The 13,824-nt window shown below is 44.7% G+C and overlaps 2 non-coding genes across 2 annotated transcripts; both read left to right on the forward strand.

Annotated features, from left to right (window-relative positions):
* Positions 1 to 1,959: 1,959 nt before the first annotated feature.
* On the forward strand, positions 1,960 to 2,041 carry Trnas-gcu. The gene has a single exon. It is a non-coding gene; the product is annotated as a tRNA-Ser (tRNA).
* Positions 2,042 to 5,693: 3,652 nt separating this feature from the next.
* Positions 5,694 to 5,775, forward strand: Trnas-gcu. The gene has a single exon. It is a non-coding gene; the product is annotated as a tRNA-Ser (tRNA).
* Positions 5,776 to 13,824: the final 8,049 nt, after the last annotated feature.

The following is a 13,824-nucleotide window of genomic DNA, read 5'->3' on the forward strand; positions in this document are numbered from 1 at the left end:
TTTAATTTTATATTGTACATCGGGCACGATCTGCTCTGAAGTTTAGGATATTTGCGAGCATTTAAGCGATCCATTCCCACCTAGATTCTAAATTCGAGTTAGTCAAGGCAGACTAGGTGGTGCAAGCTACCGCCTGATACGAACGGAATCATTATTAGTTATCCGCCCATTCAGATAGCAACCATCCATGTCTCAAGCCATGTAATGAATGGAAGGGCCTAAACAGGAAGCCGAGACCAACTTCACAACTGCCGCTTGGTGCGCTCACAGACAAGTTAGCCTAAAGCACTACTGAGCCCACTCTTTCCTTTATGGATAGACCAGAAAACCGTGGGCGTATAACGTATAACATGCCAGTAGGCGGAAGCTATGGCCCCTGCGGGCTAATCGAAACAATGGAGTGAGGAACGTGACTACGTGTCGCCGGGGTGTCCTTTTACTGCGAAGATGTGTCAGGCTTTTTGATGCGTCATGCTCCAGTATGCCTGTGTTGCGCTAGTGTACGTAGCGCATATCGAAGCCGTCGGAACGCAATGCAGCGCGTAGCTTTCAGCCTTTGCCAAGCTACAATGAGACAGGCTATAACCCTGGACTCTTACTCTGCTGGCGCCGCTTGGCGGTTGCCGGCTGGCTATACACGAACTCATCTCTGTTACGTCACGCCGCGGTGGTGGCGCGTCGGACGCACTTCCGGTCCGGGGCTGTGGGCGGAAGTGCCCATGTGAGACGTGTATTCCTGCGTTGTTTTGAAAGGAACCAGAAAAAAAGCCTGCCTTCTCGTCAAAATGCTGCGACTGGGGCTGTACCAAAAGTGTCGAGAAAGATTTGAAGGTCCGTTTTCATGCGCTAGGTTCGTCTGAGAACGCGGATATGTGCCGGGAAAAGGGAAAACCAGACGCCGTCGGACCACAATTGCTTGGGCGGGAAGCATTTTGGGCTGAATTCACGGATACTTCTGGTCATCGAATTTCTTTGTTTTGTTCAAAACTGAGCGCCGGAAAATCGTCAAGTTGTACGGACCACCTGCGGACTACGTTCAGTGCGTCTTCAAGCTCAAACGGCTGCCTGGTCGTCCGAACTGTCGTCTGCTCTTTTAAACGTTTCTGCTTGTCGTCTGCTCTTTTAGAGGACACCGGCCCGTAGCCCAAACGTGGGCCTGGTACTTGCGATAAGAAATTAGCGCAGGCCTCAAAAGACTTAAGTTTGAAGGTTGGTAAGCAGGCTGGACGTAAACAGTAGATACAACGAGATGTTGATCATTGTTACCAGTGGCCATCACCGACTTGGTATGCCTGATTCACTTGGTTAGATTCTGCTTGCGATTTTCAGTATCGACGTCGACATCTCAGCTACGGTTCACGCTTTTGCAGTCCGAGTGACGTCGCTACTGAAAATTGCGAGCGAAATCTCATCATGTGAATCAGGCTTTAGCGTACATTGTGCGGCGTCCACGCGGAATGAATCGCCGCATGTCAGATGATTCACGCGAAGTTTTGCGGTGTGACGAGCCTCGGTAATTTCGCTGACGCCGCTCAAGTAGTCAGACATCGTTAGGAGGACGTAGAATCAACAATTTCAACGCCAAAAAGAGCGCGGGGACTCACACCGACGCCGACAACATCGCATTTCAATGGTTTGTTTATGGGCAACGGCGAGCTTCTTGCCCACACCCGCATCGCGCATGCGCGGGGCCGGTGGCGTCAGCTAGGGGCGCTCCGGGCGCTCCGGTTTGTTTGTAAACATGAGTTGGTGTATAGGCCTTTTCACCCTCCGTCGCATGGGCGCTGCCATCTTGGAATCACGTGGCGCGGCCGCCATAAGGGGGCTTCAAATTGTCGCTGGCGTTTTGTTGCTTTAAATGTTTTGGTTCGTTATTGAGTGTACAACGAAATTTCAATGCCATGTGGTTGAAGTTTTTTGTATAGTATGTTGCGGTCTGGCAACAAATAAAAGAAGTAAGACGAGGTCGCCGAGAGGTTAAGGCGATGGACTGCTAATCCATTGGGCTCTGCCCGCGTGGGTTCGAATCCCATCCTTGTCGTATATTTTCCTTCTTTTTAGTTGTAGCGCTTCCACCGCACTTTAGGCCTAAGTGTTAACGGAGTATAGACTGTGCACCGACTTTCACTCCGAATTGCGACGTTATAATATTTTATGAAAGGTTGTTGAGTAAAATGCCAGCATTGCCCGAGGCATTCAAAACGGTTTATGTGTGCACAAGCATACAACAATAAAAATTACTCATTGCCTGGCAAGCCGACAACTTTTCTTGGCAATGCAGTGGAAGGTACGTCCCGCGTCCCCTCTCCCCTTTCGAGTGTACGCAGGCTCTCCTCCTCCCACATTTCCGGGGAGAGGAGGAGAGCCTTCGTACACTCAAAATGGGAGAGGGGACGCGGGACGTACCTTCCACTCCATTGCCAAGAAAAGTTGACGCGGAGTATAGTCAGTTGGTTTTGTGAAAGGACTCCAATCATTAAAATCCTGTCAACGCACGTCTTGAAATGTTGGAACTGTAGTCGCATAGTAGCACGAAAACATAGACATCTCCTCCTGCAGCCGTTTGTTACGTCTGCATGGTCACTTTGAACCGGCGATGCAGGCGTCACCGCGAGGGGATTTAAGAGCAGTATTTGGATTCTGTTTTGCGAGGAACGCTGGATAAATTGCGGGAACTGTATAAATTCATCGTCAGCCGGTCGTGCAGTCCGTAGTGCCAGCCTTCCACCGTGTTGGTAGTGCGTGGTTCATTGTTCTCAAACTGGCCCTGTATGTCTTTCATGACTGTGTTTGAAAGTTGCCAAAATACATGGCAAATTGCTCCAGCCGAGCAGCGTCCAGTGGCGAGCAGCGAACAGGTCCCTGGCGAAACTCAATTGCATCCTTCCAGGAACCGTCATCGAAAGGTACAAGCGTTAGCTTATAAGTTATTTATTTATTTTTTGGGGTCTTTGTGTCTCAAAACAACCAACGTCTTCGTATGAGGCACTTAAGTACAAAACAAAGTCATGCGCACAATTTATAACACCATGCATACATCCACGCGTACAACCCTATAGAGAAAGGTTAAAAACTATATGATAGCTATACGTACAAGAATGACTCAACTCAACAAGGATATTATATATATATCTCCCAACTTTTCAAGGTCCCTGGCTTTCAAGACTCCGAATGGATGCTCTGACTCGATGGACGTTTTGACTCTTTGGATGGTCTGACTCGATGAAGGTTATAACTTTATGAATGTTTCGACTCAGATTGATGTCTTGACGCATTAGATGTTTGACCTTTCTGTCACGTGACCTAATTAATTTTTTACTCATTGGATATTATGACCCGTTGAACGTATTGATCATAAGCGTCCGTTGAAATGAAAGCGGGGAAATGGGTAAGAAGATTTGTCAATTATCGCGCGTGCGGCAGGTTATAACTGTTTCTTATGTCGAAGATCTGGTCGCACTCCAAGTTTTAAGCTATTCCCGCATCAACATTCAACTGATTATCGAGTGTTTGCGATCTTTATTTGGCCATCTAAATGCCAGCGAACCAGTAGGACAAATTTATTCGTGCGTCCCAAAGCAGGTGCCGTTGGGCTGAATCATTTATTCATTCGCCACTTGCTTTGCGATTTATGTTTCTGAGGGATGCATCAGACCAATTTTTTTGCATGGTGATACAGTCGAGGTTGTTATATGTTTTACCAGGAATGGTGGTGTCATCTTGCCGGATAAAATAAACCAAAGTCGTTTTTTTTTGCTTTTTTGTTTTTTGTTTTTCTTTTTTACCGAAGTGGTTTTTGCATGACGTTTTCTTATTGTGCGATTTAGCATGGAAGGCTTGGTACTGTACCATGCAAAAGGTTGACACGGGATGGACGTGCTGGAGGTAGTGACACTCTTACCCATATATTGAACGATCACCCCGGGTACTCCAGAGCACGATGTCCTAAAACATGTTAGAAGAGCACTAGTCTCTCCCGGAGCAAAGATCTCCTTCTTTAAACTTTATAGGGAACCTTTACCAGTCAAGGTGTTGTTAGAAAGAAAGGATATGAAAATATATTTGACTGTAAACTGCATGCTGTGCAAACAACCGGAAAGTATCGAGCACATCTTACTGGACTGCTAAGAAGATTTATTTTACTAGGATGCACTCCAGTGTGCCATTAAGAAAGAGCTCCCATTTATTTATTTTTCTTCATAGAGACCTGCATCGCCGTTCGGCATTAGAGCAGGAATGAGTACATAAAACATATTACTTTTGAAACAAAAACATCAAAACACAAACTTGTATAAACGTCAAAAACATTCTTCGATAGCCAACCTATTCCATTCTTCTGATGTTTTCGGGAAAACAAAACGCAAAAAACATCGTTTGGCACCTTCTGGAATCCGTACTCAACAACTGACGGGGAACCGGTGGTGTAGGACATAATTAAGCGTATAGGATTCCACGGTGTATAGAAAAGTAGAATGGCGGTACGGCATGAGGATGTAAATGCTCGTAACTCAGGAAATGTTTTATTTAAATCATCAAAAGTTTGCGAGGAGACTACAAAATCATCAACAGCGATGCCGACTGGCAGCTAATTTTTGAAGAATTATTAATATTAAGGCCCTTTTAGTCATCCTCACCACCCCTTCCCTTTTTTTTTCAGCTATCAGCCAAAATACTGGCGGGTTTTTGCTTTAACTGTTGTGGTTTGTTATTGGCTGTACAACGAAATTCCAACGCCATGTGGTTGAAGCAGTCTTGGGTAAGTTACTTTTAAAAAGTAATTCGTTACAGTTACAGTAACTTTCAGAAAAAGCAGCGAAGTTACCGTTACAGTTACCGCAACAAAAGACCAACTCGTTACAGTTACAGTTACTTTTAAAAAGTAACGACGTTACTTTTAAGTTACTTTTCTATAACACAACAAAAAATTAGAAAAAAACTGGAAAACGCCCCTCACAACGTTTTATTGCATAAAATTAAAAAATACGCTTTTTACTTCATATGGCAATTTAGCAGCAGTTGCTTCTCAAAGTTAGTGTTTGAAAGTTTCCACGTCAGAGTAGAAGCGCAAATCAAAATACAAAACATGCGCAGTGCGGAGTAGTGGCGCTAATCAAAATACGAGACATGCGCGGTGCCCCCCACGTGTATTGTTGTTTCACGGTTGATTCACCGGATTAAAAAGCGTTTACACGGAAAAAAGAGAAACCACAACATAGATAGTGCTTCAAGACACTAAGATGTAAGTGTTCAGTCACAAAGTACAAGCGCGTGCGTAAAGATAAGTAGGTATTTTTTTCATTAAATCTATACGTGGCTATATTCGGGTCGTGACTCGCGAGAAAGAACGTATTCACAAGTTTGTGCAAGGCCAACTTGAGACTCGAAATGTCAGAATAGACGATTTGGAAAGTGCAAGGAATGGCTAAATTTTCACTCGATCAGTGATATATCAATCATAAAACACTGGAAAGTAACGACCAAAGTGACGTCGTTACTTTCATCGTTACCTCAGAAAAAAGTAATAAAACTACAGTTACAAGTTACATTTTTAAAAAGTAATTCGTTACAGTTACAAGTTACCAAAAAATTAACAAAGTTACAGTAACGCGTTACTAGTAACGCGTTACTACCTAAGACTGGGTTGAAGTTCTTTGTGTTTTATGTTACGGTCTGGCAATAGCCGAAAAAAGGAAGACGAGGTGGGCGAGAGGTTAAGGCGTTGGACTGCTAATCCATTGGGCTCTGCCCGCGTGGGTTCGAATCCTATCCTCGTCGTATATTTTTCCTCCTTTTTAGTTGCAGCAATTTCGTTGTGTTGTGACACATTCCGCCGTAATCTAGTGGTAAATTGGCTCGTTGCCACTTCCTTGCAAAACGCCCGCTTATACGGCATTTTTTTTTTATTATATATACATGATTCTAAGTTGAAAGAATAAGGTGATTGTAATCAGATGATTACGCGGTCTGAGGATCAAATGTGAACTGATTCAATGAACCAGCGCCAAGTATGATCAAGATGATGATGGTGGAGGAAGACGATGTTAATCTTCAGCGCAACAGTAATTATTAAGCTATTTCTCTGATGTGAGGATCAACTTGATGTAGCTCTTGTAATGTAGCTTTAATGCTGTGAAAAATGAACAAATTATGTATGATCTTTCATTATTAATTGGTTATTTCCACATCTTTTAGTAGAAGCCTGTTGATAGGACAACGCACTGTCAAACACACCAAGAACGATGCGCTGCCACTGCGTAGATTCTTATACATGTATAAATATCGAAATAGTATACTTAAAATCGAAGTAGTTTTTTTTATATATCTTCCTAAGGTGATCTTTAATAATGTTATTCTTAACGTCTTCCCGATGTATGCATACAGGGTTCTGTGGCTTTATGCCGATGAATGTTGTTGTAAGCAGTGAGAGAGTGCAGGCGAGCTGGTAATCAATCGTCATCTTGTAAACCCTGAGATGGGGAACGATAAAAAAAGATTTTGTTGTGTTCGTCCGTTTTTTATCGTTCCCCATCTCAGGGTTTACAAGATGACGAATGTTGTTGTTTTTTGTAAGTATTGTGTATAAGCAACCGGAAGGGGCGGTATTATTCCGGTTACCAAGAAATGCAGTATATGGATGTCCATACATTGTTTATTATTCTAGTGACATATCTGCGAGAAGTTTTCTTGATTATTTCCTAATTAATTCTACTTCAACACAAGATACAATTCTGCTAGGTTTCACCGAGATAACATTCAGGGCTTTTTTGAGCCCTCGCGCAATACCGCAAAGACAGTAGAATATTATTGGTGCATAGGAACCACTTCATATCACACAAACTCTGTTTTATGGGTCTCTTCGAAGTTGTGGCATATAGAGTGAACACAGCCAATTAACTGACCGTTTTTATATATAAGGGTTGTGGTACTACCATCAAAAACAAAATATTAGGATAATTAGTATCCCTATTCAACCCATCCTAAACTAAACTTTTAAAATATTTATGCACTATAATTTTATGTAGAAATTGACACTGCAACATATGCTTTCTAAGGTGACAATATGAAACGCCAGGAGACCTTATCTATATTCGGAGACCACTTTATGCGGTATTTCTGGGGACAGGAAAAGAAAGCGGGCACTCCTTTTATAAGCACTCAAAGTGGGCGGGGGCACGTGCTCCCCGTACCTGTGACTGCAATGCAACAAAAAAACTGTCCTTCGGGCAGGGGCGGATCCAGACCTCCATTTTAGGGACGGGGGGGGGGGGGGGGGCAGTTTTTTGGTGTAAAACGGCGGGGGGGGGGGGGGAGTGTTTATATTTTTTGTGGAGTTATCGTTTTTACTAAACTCTGATAACATAATATAGATCTTGAGAGCTTTTGTATCGGTTTACGTGTCGGGGATGAACTCTTTGAATTAAAACTTTTCGGGTGACCACGCTAGAGGTAAGTATCTAGTAAATTGTGGTGGCACCATCCTTTCTTAACGCCATAACGCAAGGAATTTTGTAGTTCATAAGAAACGGGATTACTCCATTCGCATGGCAGTACGCTAGAAATAGAAAAAGAAGTTTAACTACTGGGGATGAATGTTTGGTGCTATAGCGGCTGTGACAATTGCAGACAGTGTAACTTGATGGCTCATATCCCCGGCGGGCTACAACTTTTGGGCTCTTTTTGCTTGAATATTTATATATTCTCGTTACACCCGCAGACCATGTAAGGAGAACCAACCTTTGCCAACTATACGGAGGAAGTTCATGCAGCTAATGACAATGCGAAAAAGTTTTAATCTAAAACTCGGCTTTTCTTTGAGATTAAGCTTGGCATAGTAGTTAGAACTTTATATTCAGTGTCAAAATGCAGAACGTCGTTTTAAAACATACTTTCCATTGTCGCCGGTCGCTTCAATGGAGCGAGTACGTTGCAAACAAGCGACAAAAATGGCCCGGCGGCTTCGACGCTGCTCGCGGCATCAGAACACTGTTGACGCAGCGAGCGAAGCAAACGCTGCCAGGCAAGTTCGTCGGTTGTTCGCCGTATATTTGGAATGTCCAGCGCGCAGCACTTGCGGCATTGCCAACCCTAACTGGTGTTTTCACGTGTTCTGGATGCAACTCGAGAGAACGAAAGCGAATAATTGTTGAATATTCTTAAAAGCATGTTGCAGTTCGGCAACTATAACTTTTAAACTTAGACAAGACCTTAAACCAGCAATGGATCCTTCCAAATTATATTCAACTGCACTTCGTTTGTATATTTTCTGTATGAAAGGAACACTTACTTGTTTCTGGGTAGTTAGCTCATTCGTCACGGTCAAGAGGACAGGTGCAGAGATATGATAGGGCAGAGCGGTTGTAAGGTCGGCGAATCACAACTGGGCTAAAGGCCGATCACGACTGCAGCATGGATGTTTGGGAGTCGGTGTTCACTCGAACGGGCACAGGCGCTGTCTATTTAATTTATGTATAGTCGCATCTTTGAATGGGCTCGTTTTTCCAAGTCCCTAGGTAAGGAATTCGAAGCCGCAGTTGCAAACCAGCAAGCCGCACCTCTGTTCCGTTCGACGCACACATATTCGCTCCTGCAACGCCGCGCGAAAGCTCTGCCGTCAATCCACAGAAGCCGCGTTTAACTCGAAAAGTAAAGAAATCGCCAAGGGGAGACAAGGGATAGCTGTCACCTTTCCTAAAATATGTCCCGCCACCCTAAGTTGAAACGGCATTGTATACAAATAAATGCCTACGGCGTCGGCTTGGGGACCGCGTGTAAGAAGCCTCCAGCCTTAAGAGTGCTCGTACCGTTTATCTTTCTTTTATTAGCTTCCCGCCACGAGAAATCGTACCGCAGGCAGTATGAAGCCCATTAGAGGAAACATTTCCCCCTCCTGGCGCTAGTCGGCTTCTTTCTGTATTCCGCGCTGCGGCGCTGATCCTCAGTGAGGGATGGAGGCGAGGACGAAAGCGGGCTTATGTTTACGCCAAGGTCGTGGGGAAGTCCGGGGCGTCCTCAGAAGAAGCTTAGACCCAGACTACACTGTACCCAGAGCATTTGCTTCCTCTCTCAGTTGAGGAGAAAAGCAATTGGTCACCTGGTTGTACAAGCTGCATCCCCCCCCCCTGGAACGTCTCCTCCTGGTACGTCCCCTCCGCAGTTCCCTAGGCAATGAGCACACCGTGCCAATAAGATACCTTTAGTGAGCCCGTGGGCGACAGCCTCTCAAAGCAAGCCAAAAAAGACATGCCAAAAGACAAGCTCAGAACCACGAAGAAACCATCAAACGAAAAGTGATGAAAAGGCGGCCGCTAGAGAGGAAGGATAATCCGCTGTGTATAGGATCGTACCCTTGAGGAAGGCTGCTTGGCGTCTGCGTTTGGGAGATTTCAGGGCACAAATTTTCGGCAGACAACCTCCAAAGAGAGAGAGGAAGACACAGAGATAGAGATAGAGAGAAAGGGGGCTAGATACGTTGAAGGTATTTCCCCCCCCCCCCCCTGCTCGACGTGCTGGCTTTGTTTGGAAGTGTGCCTGCAGTCGAGGACCCTGATATTTGGTGCGCCTCCCCACTGTCTCTCTACTTCGAAACTTCTGGCGCCGTCCCTATCGGGAAGACGTACCGTGACCTTGACGGAGATAAACCTCACTTTAGAAGCACCCAGGAGTCGCGTCCACCCACCGCTGTTTTAATCTTTTGTCCCTCGCGTCGATTGCTTATGTTTTTTCTTCGATCTGACGAAGAACCCCGGGGGGGAGGGTTGCCTCGCGAGGCGTTTGGGGGGGGGGGGGGCGATCGTCCCCACCGTTCCCCCCCCCCCCCCTTGGATCTGCCACTGCCTTCGGGGCTATAATATTTAAATCTACAAGGTTCGGTCGACAAGCCCTGTTTTTCGGTCTGCAAAAATAAACTACGTATCGCAGAAAGTTGAAACTCGTTGGGAATATGACACTCGCGGTGGTGATAAAATTTGACACCAAGAAAGCAACAAGGTCTTTTTTGGTGTCTTTTCTCTCTGAAATATTTGTCACAGGCGCTCGAAATAGCATGTCTTGATCAGACGAATATTACGTAGTGGATGCCGTTTCAGATATATATATATATAACAAAAGTTGAAGAGTTTTACGAAAGGCCTTTAGCTCACCAAAGTTTCAAGCGGGGACCGCTTTTCTTCAGGGTGGGATAGTGTGTCAAACGTCCTCTTCTTCTTGTTGACGTTCGTGTGGAAGAGGAAGGGTGACTATGAAGGGTATTAACAATATTCGGAACAGTTGCAACAAAAATATCGTAAATCTTTTAAATTAGTAATTATAAACATTATTAATCCAAATAATTAAAACTAAATAAATGTATTGGTAGTATTTGCCACAGTCTTTGTAACAGTCCTTAAGCACAATCACCCCCGAGCAACCGGAGCGCACACAAAAGTAGCAATGAGGATGTGTGCGGGATTAACACCGCTTCGAGAACGGAGATCTAGACAGCGCAAGAGTGCCGTGGCAGTTTTTTATGAAGTGTTTATGTCATATTTTAATTATGCTTACGTGCCCAGGAATTTAACGCAGCGGAAGGATTGCCACGGGACGCACGCTCACGAGGATGTTCACGAGAGGCGTGGAACGAGCTCACGATAGCAGGCGCCTTTGGCGCAACAATGTGATCGTCGCGCTCGGCTAGCAGAGTCCGTGCAGAACCAAAATAATTGTGTGGCCTCGGCCCTACACAGAGCGTGGCAGCGAAGTGAGTACGCCTGGACTTGCATTAATACCACAAGCAACCCAATTGAATTTCTGATTGAAGAAAGACTCCTTTAACTCTCTGTCGTGATCAGAGCTAAATCCAGAATCAAGATAAATGATACGTTTTTTTTTTAATGTTATGCTCTTTAAGATCTTAAAGAGCATAGCATTGAAAAAATACGTATCATCCTTCTTGAATCTGGATTTAGCTCTGATCACGACAGAGAGTTGAAGTAGGGCCGAGGCCACACAATTATTTTAGTTCTGCACGGACTGTGCTATACTCCGTTTCACCTTATGTTGTACCGCAGCAAACGCTAGAAACGCGAGCTCATAGCGTTGGCAGCTGCCCTTAATGCACGAGAGCTTGTGCCGGCGAGATGCGCCCTGGAGCAAGGAGTTCGCGCTCGTAGCCTTCCCTGCGGTACATCATAAGGTGAAATAGAGTATAGCCGAGCGCGTCGATCACATTGTTGCGCCAAAGGCGCCTGCTATCGTGAGCTCGTTCCACGCCTCTCGTGAACATCCTCGTGAGCGTGCGTCCCGTGGCAATCCTTCCGCTGCGTTAAATTCCTGGGCGCGAAAGCATAATTAACATATGACATAAACACTTCATAAAAAACTGCCACGGCACTCTTGCGCTCTCTAGATCTCCGCTCTCGAAACGGTGCTAATCCCGAACACATCCTCATTGCTACCTTTGTGTGCGCTCCGGTTGCTCGGGGGTGAATGTGCTTAAGAAGTGTAACAAAGACTGTGGCAAATACTACCAATCAATTCATTTAGTATTAATTATTTGGATTAATAATGTTTATAATTACTAATTTCAAAGATTTAGGATCTTTTTGTTGCAACTGTTCCAAATATTTTTAATACCCTTCATAGTCACCCTTCCTCTTCCCAGGCACGTGGCCAAGAGAGGGGGGGGGGGCCATGGGGCCCTCCCCCCCCCCCCCCCCGAAATCTTCCGTTTTGCTGGGACCCTCCTCTCCCGCCTCTCCCTCAGAGAGCATTTTGCCTTGGGCGGCCCCCCCCCCCCCCCCCCCCCTCCCGCCCGAAACAAAATCCTGGCTACGTGCCCGCCTCTTCCACACGAACGTCAACAAGAAGAAGACATTTGACACACCATCCCACCTTAAAGAAAAGCGGTCCCCGCTTCAAACGTTGGTGAACTAAAGGCCTTTCCTGGGACTTCTCAACTTTTGTCTTACGTCCAAGCGCCCCGTTGAACCTTCTCACCGTATATATATATATATATATATATATATAGAGAGAGAGAGAGAGAAAAGAGAGAGAGAGACAGACAGACAGACATTCGCTTAGGCCGAGGTTGTTTTAACGTTGATTGGGAATAATTCTTGCCTAAGCACTTTTCACTTGGTGAAACATTCCTTGAATTTTAATTTATTATGCAATACACCAAATATTGCCGAGAGCAAAGCAACACAGGTGTAATTAACGAGAAAAGAGTCAAAGTACAGGCTAGCTGGTGGAAGTCAACCATTTCGTCGTTTACCCTGAGACTGGGGTTTTTTTTGAAGAGCAGAAGTGCATAAGATTACAGGTGTAATCTTATGTTGCTTTACCTTCGGTGTTAGCCCTGAGGAAAGCTAACTTACTCCCTTGATGTGCTGGATTTTTAAATTATCAATTTCATGATTTTATACACTGAATCATACCCATAATCGTATTCGATCATCGGCTATTAAAGCCTTATTTTCTTTCTAAATCTTTTTCCTGCAAAAGTACTAATATTTGGCACCCTATGGCGCAAAATGCCTTTGAGCCAATGAAATCCAATCAGATATAAAATTTTAAAATTTTTTATAATCGTGTTGGTTGATTTACTGCGCTTTATTGGCGCAGAGGCATGTTAGGACATAGAGCGCCAAATATCAGTACTGTTGGAGGGAAAGGGATCAGAAGTGTACAATGCCACTAATCACTGATTTGTGGCACGGTATTAGAGCAGCTCGCTCGTAATTCTGGTTTTTCTGTCGGGAGAAAGTGAACTAAATTACTATAAGTACTGTCGCTATCTGAGAAAGCAACTTCAGTTATTGCTACATGTGCAAAAAAGTACAAGTAAAAGATTCCCAGAAAAAGTAATTGGCTATGAGAATATTGATACCCGTCCGAAAGTTCACTCGCTGCGTCAATTATAAGATGCTGACGATTAAAAAAAGAAGAACACGCACAGATAAGGCGGCATTACATCCAGGCTTTACAAGGAGCTTCGACGGGCGACTTTATGGGAGTGCAAAGATTTATTGCCATTTAGCGAACCAAGACAGCTTGATCTGAAAAAATGTCAACCAACGTTTTTTTTTTTTTTTTTTCTACATTTTCGTGGCCGGACTTTAAGGACTGCTATTGACGAAATAAGACGTATGTACCTAGCTGTCCGAGAGCGCAAAAAAAGATGTGGCAGTTTTGTACTCTCCGACTAAAACCAAAGGACCACACTAGTCGAGGTTATTGGCAGCGTCACTGCGTTTTGTTCATGAAATGCAATTCTGTTATCGTCAAAAAATATTATATATATATATATATATATGGAGAGTGAGGTAAGTTGACAAGTGCAGCCGTAGTCATATTGTGGACGAAGAGGGGAGAGAGTGATTGTTGAATTAATTTTATCAAAATCAGGATAAGAGAAAGGGAAAGAGATTGGCGAAAAATTGGACCATCCATCATTGCGCCAAGGCTGTGGGTGGTCTAGACAAACGAGAGGCAAGCGCCTGCGAGAAACTGGAAGTGACGTCGAAATAACTTTGCCTTAAACAACATCCATCGGACTTTCCCATTCAACCTTGAAAAGAATCATCAAAACATTTTACGACCAGTCGTCCGGACAGCATCAAATTACGGGGTCGCATTACCCGCGAAAGAAAGGACAACCCGCGTGGAGGTCAAGAACCCAAGACCGCAGAGCACGCGGGTCTTCCAAGCCAACATCGGTTGTCCTCCATACACCCCTAAGCTGACAGTTCGGTGGAAGCTACGAGCTCGCAAACCAATTGACCGCCTCCATTTCGTCGCGTGACCTGACGACCGCTCTCTTCACGTAATTATGAGCGGGGGTACGTG

Source organism: Ixodes scapularis, unplaced genomic scaffold (genome assembly GCF_016920785.2).
Source record: "Ixodes scapularis isolate PalLabHiFi unplaced genomic scaffold, ASM1692078v2 PGA_scaffold5__190_contigs__length_132052651, whole genome shotgun sequence".
In the NCBI taxonomy this organism is placed as follows: Eukaryota; Metazoa; Arthropoda; class Arachnida; order Ixodida; family Ixodidae; genus Ixodes; species Ixodes scapularis.